General features: G+C 37.5%; 1 pseudogene across 1 annotated transcript; it reads left to right on the forward strand.

Moving 5' to 3' along the window:
- Positions 1 to 10,547: 10,547 nt before the first annotated feature.
- LOC146609340 (G2/M phase-specific E3 ubiquitin-protein ligase-like) lies at positions 10,548 to 12,424 on the forward strand (annotated as a pseudogene). Its single transcript, XR_014905089.1, has 5 exons — positions 10,548 to 10,557; positions 10,668 to 10,849; positions 11,063 to 11,230; positions 11,506 to 11,720; positions 11,837 to 12,424. The product of XR_014905089.1 is annotated as a G2/M phase-specific E3 ubiquitin-protein ligase-like (transcript).
- Positions 12,425 to 13,564: the final 1,140 nt, after the last annotated feature.

Genomic DNA, 13,564 nt, shown 5'->3' on the forward strand with positions numbered 1-13,564 from the left:
TGGGATAACATGAATCAACCTGTTCTCATCACAATGCAATGTATGCTTCCTGTTTGCCCCTGTTACATATCGTTATCCTTTAGCATTAGGGCTCGAGGCTGTGTCAGCCAGTTACAGATAGCAGTTTCATTTTTACAAGGCACTAACAACAACTTGGTTAGCTTTGGGCAATATTGAGGTTTTGCAGTCATGTAATCACTCACCATGTGAGTGATTGCTGAAGGTTGCTGGCAGTTGCAGGGAAATTGATTACTAAAGCCCTAGTCACACAGGCATAGAGGGAGTCAGAGACCCTCTGGTCACCAGGAAAAACATGTATTCCCTGACCAGTTGCCAAAAACCTCCTTGTGATTGCAGTGATTGGCACTAACAGATTGTCGTAGTCAGCTGTAGTTTCTACGGAAAGTACCATCTCGTCTGTAAACACTTGCTAGCTAATCTCTGAGTGACAGTGAAACCGTGAAACACAAACCGAAAACAGAGATTGCTCATCTTCAAGGTAAAAAGTTCACCTTTTGTGTTGGTTGCAGCGCTGAGGCCCAAGTCAGCATCCTACAGACAAACAAGCAACTACTGCAATTTGCTTGTGACCAAAGCAATCACATGGAGGTTTTTGGTGCTAGCAACCAGTCGGTTACTAGTATTGGGTTATGTACTGGTGTTCACATCATCCAAATATGCTAGCAGCTCTCAAGCAGTGTGTGCATGACATCACACAGGGAACTTGACCACAACTATACTTTAGCATTGACGCCCCAGGGATGAGAGTGGGCTCTGTTGAAATGTGCCACATTTTATTCTGTTAGGCTATGTCCACACTAGACTGGATACATTTGAAAATACGTTTTCGTCTGAAAACGCTCCGCGTCCACACTATCGTTTTCAGTCATTTCCACAGAGTTGTGCATCCACATTGAAACGGACGAAAACGCTTACGTTCCAGTACTGGGCATGCGTGAAACGCAAGACGATTCGGTCTGCCTCATTTCTGTCTGCAGTTTATTTACTTTCCAGCTCTTTGCACCGAGTTTTTTAAATAGACTAACAATGAGGTGCAGTTGTTGTTGCGAGTAACACAAAAGTACAAAGTTGGAAAAGCGAGTGAGAATTAAAGAATTTGAAGAAAATCTAACTGGAGCATGTACAAACTGATATTAATCTTTAATAGGGCTGTCAAAATTGAGAGCAAACAAAACAACTGCTGTTTATTGCCCTCCGCTATCTTAGTTTAATTGGTCACTTGACTGCATCACATGACTAAAATGCGTCATCGTTTTAGAAAGTCTCCGTTTTCGCTGTCCACAACGCGACGCGAAAGCACCGTTTTCAAATATTTTTGAGAGCGTTTTCAAAACGCTTCGTTTTCCTTCAGCAAAAGCGCCGTCTCAGTGTGGATGGGAGGCCAAAGCGTAGAGAAAACGATGTGTTTTCAAATGAAAACGTATTAGTGTGGACGTAGCCTTAGGAGCACATATATGGTGTGAGTAATGGTAACTGATGAGCCCATCTGATGCTTATAGTGTCCAAATCTAAGTTCCTAACACTTGCTACCAAGTGAGATTAAACTCGCAGTAGTTACAGTTTTGCAACCAAGTCAAACAGTATATACTCAAAACCATAAATTTTAGCTTCACTGTGGCACTAAATCAAAAGTGAGGGGATCAGCTGTCTCACTGGACTCATTTTCTGGGTACCATGGATATTTGTGCCACATTAATTAGAAGTCCAACTTACTAGCAGTGCGTGGGTGCTCTTCTTCCAGCTCATAAAGATTTAGTCTGTTAATGATAGGACGAGTGAAGAGAGTGAAGTACAACGGCTGTGCTCTTATTTCAGGGACCAGCTAGAACAGGGCGGCAGAGAGGAAGAAGTATGACTCTTTCTGTGTGTGTGTTTGTGTGAGTGAAAAGGAGAATGTGATTCAACAGGCCGACCGACCGGCAGTCAGTCCCTGGCAGCACGTCAGTGATGACTCATCAGGTATGAGCGGTGGTCATGACAACGGCAGATCTGAACATTTCACTACTGACGTGGGAAAACATGTTTGTTAGTGAGGAGGATAGATAGACACATATCAGAATTGCAATAAATATACATTTTAACTACTTATAACCATGTAGTCAAGCATTTAATTTCAAATATAATTTTCCATAGTGCCATTGTACATGTACAATGACAATAAATGGCTATTCTAAACTATAATACATTTTATTTATAAACCCTCTATTGATTAAGCTCCCAATATGACCAAGTGGGTTATTTAAGACTACCTAGCTATAATATTTTACACAGGAAATGGCTCTGCTTGTGTACATCATATCAATACTATTTTTATTTATAAGAGATAATATAAAAAGTTCTGATTAATTATAAGTTTCAGTAATTTTTAATCCAAAGTATCTGTGTTTTCATTGTCACCTCAAGCATTAAATACAAACCTCAAGTATCTACTCAACACCTGTTAGCCACAGGTCACTGCAAAACATCACAAATTGATTAGAAGTGGGATGTTACAATAAAATAAAACCTGATAATGTTACGCCATACAACCTACAGTATTAGTGTCTCATTTCAAAAAAAGTAGAAGAAGTAGGTCAACAAATGTGATGTTAAATATTTTTACAAATAAACGGCACTAATAGATTTACAGCTGGGGCCGTCTATGACTTTAGGCAGTCATCTGAGGGTTAAAGAGCCAGAATTGACAGATATATGCTCAGCTGCTTTTGTTATCACAGACTCAGTGACTTAACTAAATGTGTGGCCAATTGTGCTGACGTCTGTAGTCACCACCCCCAAACGTCTGAATTTGAGTGGAAAAACCCTGACTGCAATTAGATATGCATGCTTTTCTCTCCTTCTCTTGTGTTATATCCAAATTCAAATGCCTCAAGTAACAAAATCCTCAACATAGGTTTGAAAAGGCTCTGGTGTTCCAAAATTATTTGGACACTCAAATATTACATCTACACAGATTGATTTTCATAACTTCGGACATTTAACTGCTGATATGACACTAGGATTTTTTTTAATTATTCAAAGAAATCAGTTTGATTTAATATTAGGATACATCTCAATCAATGTTTTATAAAACGCATTTTTATTTGAATAATTTTACCTCCCACAGTAAACACAATGTCATTTGAAAAACATCCTGTTCTTATCTTACTTGAAATCACATTTTAAAAATTCATTTTAATGTGAATTATGTTTGTTTATTTCACATTTACCCTCCAATAACTGGTAATATTTACAAAGGAAGTATTCAGTTTCAAAGCGCTTGTGTATCTGGTGTAAGTGTTTACCATTATTGGGATGTTTTAGTTGCAGTCAAAGAAGAGACAAAGGCCACTTATGGTAAAGTTGTGGTGGACAAAAGGATCACCATGAGACTGGCTCCCATATTGAACTAAAAGTAACTATGGAATTTTTAGATTTACCGGATTTATGGCTGCTTTTCATCAAAGATGGACCCTTTCAAAACACTAAAAACGTATTAAAAAGCAGTTAAAGGCATTAACATATCTGGTAAAGTCCAGTCTGGGTTTAGAAAAATAACAATATGGGATCAGCTTTATTTATTTGGAGAGAAATGAATGACAATTTTATGAGTGCAGACTTGGGTAACATTATTGTAAAAATAAATAAATAAAAAGGTCATTTTGTCAGCACATTATCTGTTTTTTTAAATGAAGGTTTTGTAAATGGTCGCTAGTATTTTAAATAAAGTATTAAAACTGAAAGTAGCCTCTGTTCTTCTTATCTACATGCTTAGGTCCAATTAGACTGATTGTTTTCTTAAACCAGTAGCTTGTATATGGTGAGTAAATGACACTTCACAATAAAAAAAATCTAAACTTTGCATTTATGCAGGTTAGACCATTAAACATTTGACTAAAATAGTTAATTGTAATAGTTTAAAATAAATGTCTATAATTTTGCTGACCTATTCTACTTCTCGGAGCCACTTTATAGTAGAGTCAGAGTGTTATATATTTTTATTTTATAGTAGTATATTGTATTTTACTTTGACGTTTGTTTTCTGAACTCAATTTTACTGTTCTCCTTTATTTTTTGTTTTTCCTTTATGTATTTTATACAGATTCTACTTCATAAATGTGTTATAGCTGATGTTAAATGTCATAATATGACATATAACATTTTTTTTTAATATGTCACCATTAGCCAAAGCTTTATAGAGTTAATTTTTTTCCTCTGGATTGTTGTAGAAGATGCTGGATACATAAATAAATATACTTGAACTGAATTGTGAAAATAACTATTCTCACTAACAAGAGTTTCACGGTGAAGTCAGTTTCTGGTATCGCTCACAGTCTGTCTCTGTTCATCTGGGGCGTCACGATATGAGAGAAGAGAGATGGCTGTATATGTTTGTTCAGCAAGATGGCAGCTACATGTTTAAGCTTTGTGGTGTATTAATAGTCTTATGGTGGTAGTTTCAGGAGTATCTTTGGGCAGTAATTCAGTATTTAGATTATATTTGCTGACTTATGCATTTATTATAAGAAAGAAACACATCTGGCATGGTGTCAGTATTCAAAAACCAACTATTTGCAAAATAGATCTTAAGAAAAAAGTGGATGAAACCTTAAAAAACCTTACATAGATCGAGCATCACCCCACCAGGAAGAGCAATGAATGAAATTGAATTGAAAAAATATCATTTCAACACAATTGGCACCCTTGTATTAATCTAATGTCGTACTGTGCGTTGTAGCCTCCAGAACAAACATGCCCACATACTCTTGGGTATAGAGTGTAGCAAAGATCTCACACAGAAAAGATGCTGATGCTGATTTAAAAGTGGGCGGCAGCAGCATCCACTCAGTCCTGGTACATCAGAGTTTTCTTTGTGAGCCAGTTTTTAAGAAACATAACTGGTGTGTCTGAGTGGGTGCAGGGTAAAAAAAAAAAATCACTGCTAACATTCAGAAAATCCCACGTCATTGGCATTCATGTGCATACAGGCAGAGTTTAAGGTAACTCAATCTGAACTGCAATGTCAGCACAGACAGTGTATGCAAATACACCCTGAATGAGCTGCAGGAATGGGGACAGTTAATGCAAATAAAGCACATTTGCAACACATTGCTGGGCCCACATTTGCTTTTGGCTGCTACCCTCCACACACTCATGTTCACACTTTCAGAGTATTCCCTTTAGGTTTCCTGGCTCTCATCTGCATTTCTTTCACACTCCAAGTGTTAAGAAGAAGACTGCATGCATTTAACAGTCTGCAGGGTAAAATAACGTCTGGCCTTTGCTACTTTGTTTCATTGCAGCCTCAATTCATCTTATTGAAATGCCTCTTTGATATCTCCTGACCCATATGCCACTCTTTGATTTGTAACCCAGTTAAAATATTGTATTAGAAAATACAAATAAACATTATTTCTCTCACTAATAAAATGTGTTTTCCTGATTGCAAATGTAGTATTTTGAATATGTTCAATAAAGCATTCAACACTAATAAAATGTGTGATTTTTATCAATTAATATTAGTATGATCTCATTAGTTCATCTTCATTTAGGTTCAGGTATAAAGGTGAAATGATTCCCGAAATCATTAAATATAACCAGTGTTTCCCAAATAATCAGCATGAAACAATTTCAGTCAGTTAGTTGCAGCAATGCGTCACATCTATATGCATTTCTGACTTCAGGGCTGTGTGAGTGAGCAAACTGAAATGTTTAATGTGAATCTGGATTTTAAAAGAAGGAATAGTTAACACAAAAATACAGACTGATTATATATGAACAGGATAGATGTCATCTCCCGCAGGCGTGTCTTTGTGCTTTATTAATCTACACCAAAGGGGTGAATACCTGCTAACTACATTATACCCAAAAATATCAATTAGGTCACATTAGCTGCAAAATGCTAACTGCTATTTATTATTTATTTTTACCAGTGAAACCAATATAACATCTCCACATTCACAAATATACATTTCTGACATTCAAAAACAAATCAGCGACCAATATAGCCACCTTTCTTTGCAAGGACACTCAAAAGCCTGCCATCCATGATTCTGTCAGTGTTTTGATCTGTGCACCATCAACATTGCGTGCAGCAGCAACCACAGCCTCCCAGACACTGTTCAGAGAGGTGTACTGTTTTCCCTCCTTGTAAATCTCACATTTGATGATGGACCACAGGTTCTCAATGGGGTTCAGATCAGGTGAACAAGGAGGCCATGTCATTAGTTTTTCTTCTTTTATACCCTTTCTTGCCAGCCACGCTGTGGAGTACTTGGACGCGTGTGATGGAGCATTGTCCTGCATGAAAATCATGTTTTTCTTGAAGGATGCAGACTTCTTCCCGTACCACTGCTTGAAGAAGGTGTCTTCCAGAAACTGGCAGTAGGACTGGGAGTTGAGCTTGACTCCACCCTCAACCCGAAAAGGCCCCACAAGCTCATCTTTGATGATACCAGCCCAAACCAGTACTCCACCTCCACCTTGCTGGCGTCTGAGTCGGACTGGAGCTCTCTGCCCTTTACCAATCCAGCCACGGGCCCATCCATCTGGCCCATCAAGACTCACTCTCATTTCATCAGTCCATAAAACCTTAGAAAAATCAGTCTTGAGATATTTCTTGGCCCAGTCTTGACGTTTCAGCTTGTGTGTCTTGCTCAGTGGTGGTCGTCTTTCAGCCTTTCATACCTTGGCCACGTCTCTGAGTATTGCACACCTTGTGCTTTTGGGCACTCCAGTGATGTTGCAGCTCTGAAATATGGCCAAACTGGTGGCAAGTGGCATCTTGGCAGCTGCACGCTTGACTTTTCTCAGTTCATGGGCAGTTATTTTGCGCCTTGGTTTTTCCACACGCTTCTTGCGACTCTGTTGACTATTTTGAATGAAACGCTTGATTGTTCGATGATCACGCTTCAGAAGCTTTGCAATTTTGAGACTGCTGCATCCCTCTGCAAGATATCTCACTATTTTTGACTTTTCTGAGCCTGTCAAGTCCTTCTTTTGACCCATTTTGCCAAAGGAAAGGACGTTGCCTAATAATTCTGCACTCCCTGTACATGCAGGTGGATTGATTTGTTCGATAGTTGTGAAAGAGCGTAAGGTGAATACCGACACATACACAAAATAAAACGTTTTAATGAGCCAGTGTAAGCCCAGACAGACGACCTTTTACTAAAAATTGTGTTAGCTTGCAAGCTAGCGCCAGATATTCTTTTGTTCGTAAATCAAGGTCAGTACAACAAACACGATTACACGTAAAAAGCAGTAACCATCCTGTATTAAATACCGAGAAAGAGAAACGTTTTTCTAGAATCAATAACAGTTAAATATCAAAGGACGGCAAGAGGACGTGTGTACACGAGTATGACTCCCGTTACACCAACGACACACCGACTCCCTTCTCCACCGACTCCACCATTAACATCCGGGTCATTCCCGGTCTGTCTGATGCAAGTTCCAACGGAGCGCTGAAACCAGCAGCACACCCTCTAAAACACACACACACACGGAGCTCCAACAGCAGCCCGAGGATACAGAGATAGCATAAAAAAGTGTTTTATTACTGATGAACCAGTAATGTAGAAAACCCTATCTCAGTATCAATAAAATGTCTCAGTAATAAAATACGTCAAAGCCTTCTTAGGTTGTGTAGTTTAAACCAAATTCGCAAAAATTACAAAACCAAGCACATTTCCAGTGTTGTTAGTTTTAACATTTATTTCAGTCAACTAAAAGTTTTTTTTTTCAAAATTGGTTTTAATTGGTTTATTTTAGTTAAGAAAAGACTTCTTAACTTGTTTCTTTTCTTTTCTGATAAATGCTAACACCAAAACGCAACTTACTGCATAACATGCAAGGCTGTGATATATCAACCCAACAAAATATATTTTGTTATGTAAATATATAGAGAGCGAAAGCAAAAAGGAAAAAACTGACACAAACGTTAAATGTATTTTCTTGTGCCATCTAGTGGGTGTAGAGACGAACTGTGTGCAGCAAAGCTGACTGTGCAGAGGGCATTTACTGCTTACTGTAAAATCATGTGAATATATAAATGTCTCCTTATATAAAAAAACAAAAGAAAAAAGTGACTGTAATCTATTTTGTTTGGGGATTTGTACACAGGTCTCTTTCAAAAAAGAGATTCAGATCTCACTGAAAACATATGTTTACATAATAACGCCTGTAGATGTAGCTTTAGAAACAGTTATTACTGATTTTAATTTTTAAATAGTTTTTATTTTTTAATTTAAAAAAGATTTTTTCTTTACTTTAAGTTTCTTTGTCATATAGCCTCTGTCATATTGTAACTTAAAACCATTAAAAAATAATATCTTTATATCAGATATGTTGTTGGGGTTTTCTCTATATTATGTAGAGTCTTTACCTTACATTATAAAGCAATATGAGCAACTGTTGTTGTAACTTGGTACAATATAAATAAAACTTTGAATTGCCGGTTTAAATTCCTCAGAGGTTATGCTGCTCACTACTGAGTGGTACTTTAGACTAAAACCCTACACCTATTGCAACATAACTAAGGGAGGATTCAGGGTCACCTGGTCCAGCCCTAACTATATGCTTCAGCAAAAAGGAAAGTTTTAAGCCTAATCTTAAAAGTAGAGATGGTGTCTGTCTCCTGAATCCAAAGTGGAAGCTGGTTCCACTGAAGAGGGGCCTAAAAGCGGTTCTGCTTCTCATTCTACTTTTAAATATTGTGCTTAATTAAAAATATTAAATAGGCTGAACTCAATTTTTATCAAATTGTTATTAGAACTCGATTTAAATAAGTTACCAGTACTTTTTATGCAAAAACGCTGATAAACTCAATTTATTTGAGTTGTCTTAACATAGAAAAACTAAGTAAGCTGGAAGTTTTGCTTCTTAGTGCGGAAGGATGAAAGATGTGTTTTGAAAATGCCACGTCACTACCGTCCTCCTCCCTCGCGGATCAGTCCACATGTTCATGGTGCCAGCATTTGTTATGGAATATGTTTAGCAAACCTGGAGAAGCGTCAGCTCAAGATATTATTGTTGTCATTGCTGTGGATCTTTACGTGATACACTGACTTGGTGAGTAAATGTTTACTCTTATTCAAACTGATTTTGTGGCTTCTCTTAGTTTAGCACCAGGTTTATAGTCTTGCTAGCTAGTTAGTGTTAGCCTAGCGTTGCTGCTGCCGCCGGTGTTCCAGATCTACTGGCGTTTAGATCAACTGGCGTTGGTCGAACAGATGTGTGGCAGTCTTGCGTTTCAGGAGCTGCTACCGACAAACCAGCAAAAAAAAGCCAAATGTGTCATCTGTGACACTTGTGAGGTTATCTCAAACACACTCCGTCAGTCTTGATGCTGTTGAACAACAAAATGTTTAAAAATGTGGCGAGTTTACCTGCGTGATATCCTCACGCGCGACGCGATCGCGAAAACAGCAAACAATTAACACCACGCCGATGTTGTTCACGGGACAGCAAGAGTAAACGATCGGGAGACTCTTGTCGTCGTTATCGTTCCCCTCGCACGTTTTATTTCTCCGGTTTCAGCGTTTTTGCTCCACAAGTACAGCGAGCAGTTTACTTTGTGCACTAACATGGACTCGAGTCAACCAGCGCCACCTCTGGCCAAGTGCCACAGCCTACAGCCAGATCAACCTGTGACAAACATCTGTAGCACGTCTGAATTCGTTTCATGCACAACACATTTGTACCTTTCAATTGTGTCTGTTTGTGCGTCATGCAAATAAACCTTTGAAAAGAATGAAATGATATCATATATTCCTTATTGGTACGGTGGCCCTGAGAGGCCAAACGGACTGCAACTTCAGAAAACACATGCAAAAAGAAAAATGCTGCAAAAAGGAAAACGCTGCAAAAAGAAAGACGCTGCACTGCAACTTCAAGAAAAACGCTGCACTGCAAAAAGAAAAACGCTGCAAAAAGAAAAGCGCTGCAAAAGCACAACGGAAATAGGAAAAAAGATAACGGAAATGTTCCTGGGGAGACAATAACCCGACGGACCAGTTGCACGAACCAAAACATGCTAACCAGTGCGCTCGGACTGGGATACACTTCAAAGAAGTGGAGGAGAGGTAAATGTGTTGTAATCTCATGATTCTAATAATACTACAGATAAATAGGTGGTATTCAGAATACAGTTTTTTTGTTGAAATAAATAGATTACACATCATTATTTTCCTATTTCGTATGTTAGGCTATGCCCTCTCTATTTTTTGTTAATTCCACTCTGGTGGAAACCCAAACAAAACAAGCATTAAAAGGCTCTAATGCCTGTGTCTCAGTTTCGCACCCCATGCCACCTCTACTTGCGGCAGTATAATGTTTTCAAAATATTTTCAATAATTATTGTTCAAAAAATTATTTAATATGAAGGCAATAGGCAGAGTATTACAGGCATAGCGATAAAGGATGTGCCCTCATGTAGTCCGTGCTGCAGGGAGAATGGACTGCCATACACGTGAAGTTTCTGTGAGCCAGGGAGTGAGGAAAAGGAAAGTGGAAAAGTATGAGTTCTCACCTAGCAGAAAAGGGAGATGGAAGCATGTAAATATAATAATAACCACTGCAGCAAAAACAGTGCCTGTATCTATTTTTTTCACATTTTTTTCCATGGTCAAAATTACTTTATTATAATGAATCGTCTTTATCTTTAGCTGCAGATGAAAATGAATATTTCTACGTTGGAAGAATGATTGCAGTTTCCATTGTTCATGGTGGTCCAGGGCCATGTTGTTTATCTCCAAACTTCTTTATGTACCTTGTTGGAAAAGACAAGACATTCGAGGCACCAATTGATGATATACCAGATGAAGAAATCAAGAAGGCTCTACTAGAGGTAAATTTATGATGTTATGATTATGACAAACACCAATAAATTCAAATTTTTAGTTTTAGTTATCCACTTAACATAATCTTGGTAACTAACTGATGCCTGAAATGATTACGGATTGTGTAATCCAAGACTGTTACATCGCACATTAATAGACAGCATGCGAAGGATGTCACTTGTGCATGTGTATGTGTGTGTAATATATATTTTTCTCTTTAGATAAAGAATGCAACATCTCTAAGTGAGCTCCGAGTAATCTCAGAAAAACACTCAAGCATGCTCCGATTCATGCTGTCGATTCATGAGGACACTGGAGGATAAGAAGAAGGTAGTAGCGGATTACATTCAGTGGTACTTCATCTACCGAAACCATCTTTCCATCCAAAGGTATAGAATTCAGACTATTATGTGCCCATTTAACGAAATCTTTTCAGAAGAATAAATTGTTACTTTTTTTTATTCCTGTGAAATTTAAAGGATGGAAAAAACATATTCTAAATGCAAGACCTTTTTCAGGAGGACTTTTTTTTTGTAGCAGGATGAGTGTCTTAGCTAGATAAGAATGTTGGTTACTTTCTTAACACAGTAGTTTCCGATGTGAAGTTTTGCTTTCTTGCACAAATAACATTAAACATTTTATTAAAAATTAGACTGTTTTCTAGTTTCAGAAAGGGTCTAGCAACACTGGATTTTCTAAACGCCCTGGAACAGCATCCTTCACTCTTCTTCTCATTCATGTGCTACACTGAGACCAGGCTGACAGCTGATCTTCTTGAGAACATCTTCCATGTGCAATTTGGTCCACCTGGCAGCTCTAGGCGTCAAGAGGAGACAAGAGTACTAAGCTACTGGCAAGACTATCTGCTTTCTGTAGAAGGTATTAAATTTGGTTGAAAATGTTGAAATGAGTACATTTATGTCAGCAAAGTGTAATGGCCCCTTTTTCCTGTTTATTATCATTAGAAATAACTTTTATTCTCTTTACATTTTCAGAGAGAAATGGAAGTCTGTCTCTTGAAGACATCCTTATGTTTGCAACTGGACTGAGAGAAATTCCTCCTGCAGCAATTCAGCCAAAGCCACAACTTCTTTTCCAGACCACTTCACGCTTCCCTGTAGCAGATGTCTGTGCAAATACTATCAAAATCCCAGTGTTACACAGTTATGAGGACTTCCAAGAAGCCATGGATTATGGCATCCAGAACTCTCCTGGGTTTGGGCTTCCCTAAGGTCCAAGTCCTTTTGCTTTTAAGCCACATTTATGGTTTTAGCAAACATTTGAAGTTTGTGATTTTAAAATCTGAAAATTTTGTTTCTAATAATTTCTGTAAATCACATAAAGTTTAATGCATCGCAGAAAGTTCAATCAGGTTTTGGAATTTCAAAAGCATAGTATCATAGTGGGGCAATTGAACAAGTTAGACATATTTCACTGTGTTAAGAAATTGCCAATGTAACAAAATAAAACATTTCTGAAGTATTCTAATGTACTGAGACACGCTAGTATAATAACACAGGGAAAAAAATCTGATAAATTCAGTTAAAAGGCTTTATTTAATCAAACACTTCTGTGTTTGATTACATTTTTTTGTAAGATATGCAAGTTGTTCTTGGAGTTAAAAAAAGAAAAACCCACATAAATACAGGTCTCGCTGAATGCTTTTGTAAACCTTTGTTTGTAAAACAGATCTCCAAATTAATCAATGTGTTTGTTACAACACCTAATTAAAAGGAACAAGTTATTTTGTACAGTATGGTCTTTTGATTTCTTCAGGTAGAAAGCGTACACACTGAAAAGTTGACGGTAGTGAAACTATTTATATAAAAACTATGGTACTATTTTTTTCAATACTCATTAAAGTTGGTTTGTGAGAATTAGTGTCAGTGGTAATTGTACTCACATCTAGCAGATGATTTTACATTGACTTCTAAAGTCCAGTCATATTTTTGAGTGTTATATAATTTTCAACTGCAGTAGTCCAGTTGACTGGTCGAGGGAGCTCACTCTGTCTTTCCAAGTTTGTGAAATGAACCTGGAGATTGTCGTCCCCACATAGACTGTACTGAGCAGGTAGAATGTCATCAAACTGGTGCAGGATTTCTTGAGGCACTTGGAATCCACACTCTCTTCCACCATACCTTAGGTCAGTCAGAAAAATGAACAAATTCAGTCACTTCTCCAGGTACTATCTTTCAAGGTTACAGCAAAAGCGCAAAGTCAATCTTATAATTAAAAGTCAGTTCTGGAAATTGTGATTTTAAAGAATCTTAATTATGCATATATCTACATTTGTCATTTTTAGCCAAGATGTGATCCAAAGTTAAAATATGATTGTCTAACATTTTTTTTTTGGAAAAAAATATAAAAATAAAACGTAAGTGCATGAAGTCAGAGAACAGAACTAATGGCAAAACACAAGTGGCAGCTTTAATTTCTATTCAGCAAAAAGGTGAAAAAAACAAAACACACTATTCAATTGCTAAAGTGTGTGTAATACCTGCTGTGAGTAACAGTTAGGGCAAATTGTTAAACCTAAATGACATACTGCTTACTTAACTCAAGTGGTTGGGTCAAGAAAGAAAAGAGTGCACATAAGGGATGGACTGTTCCTAAACCATTTTATAAATGAACAAAAGGTTTAATAACAGCAAGCTGGACAGGTATCCTGCACATACAATACACTATACTGAGGAAGAAAATTTTTAGTAAAACTATGAAAT

The sequence above is a fragment of the Diplotaxodon limnothrissa genome, linkage group LG22 (assembly GCF_057381915.1).
Source record: "Diplotaxodon limnothrissa isolate DT_005_m linkage group LG22, D_limnothrissa_male_GT1.1, whole genome shotgun sequence".
NCBI lineage: Eukaryota > Metazoa > Chordata > Actinopteri > Cichliformes > Cichlidae > Diplotaxodon > Diplotaxodon limnothrissa.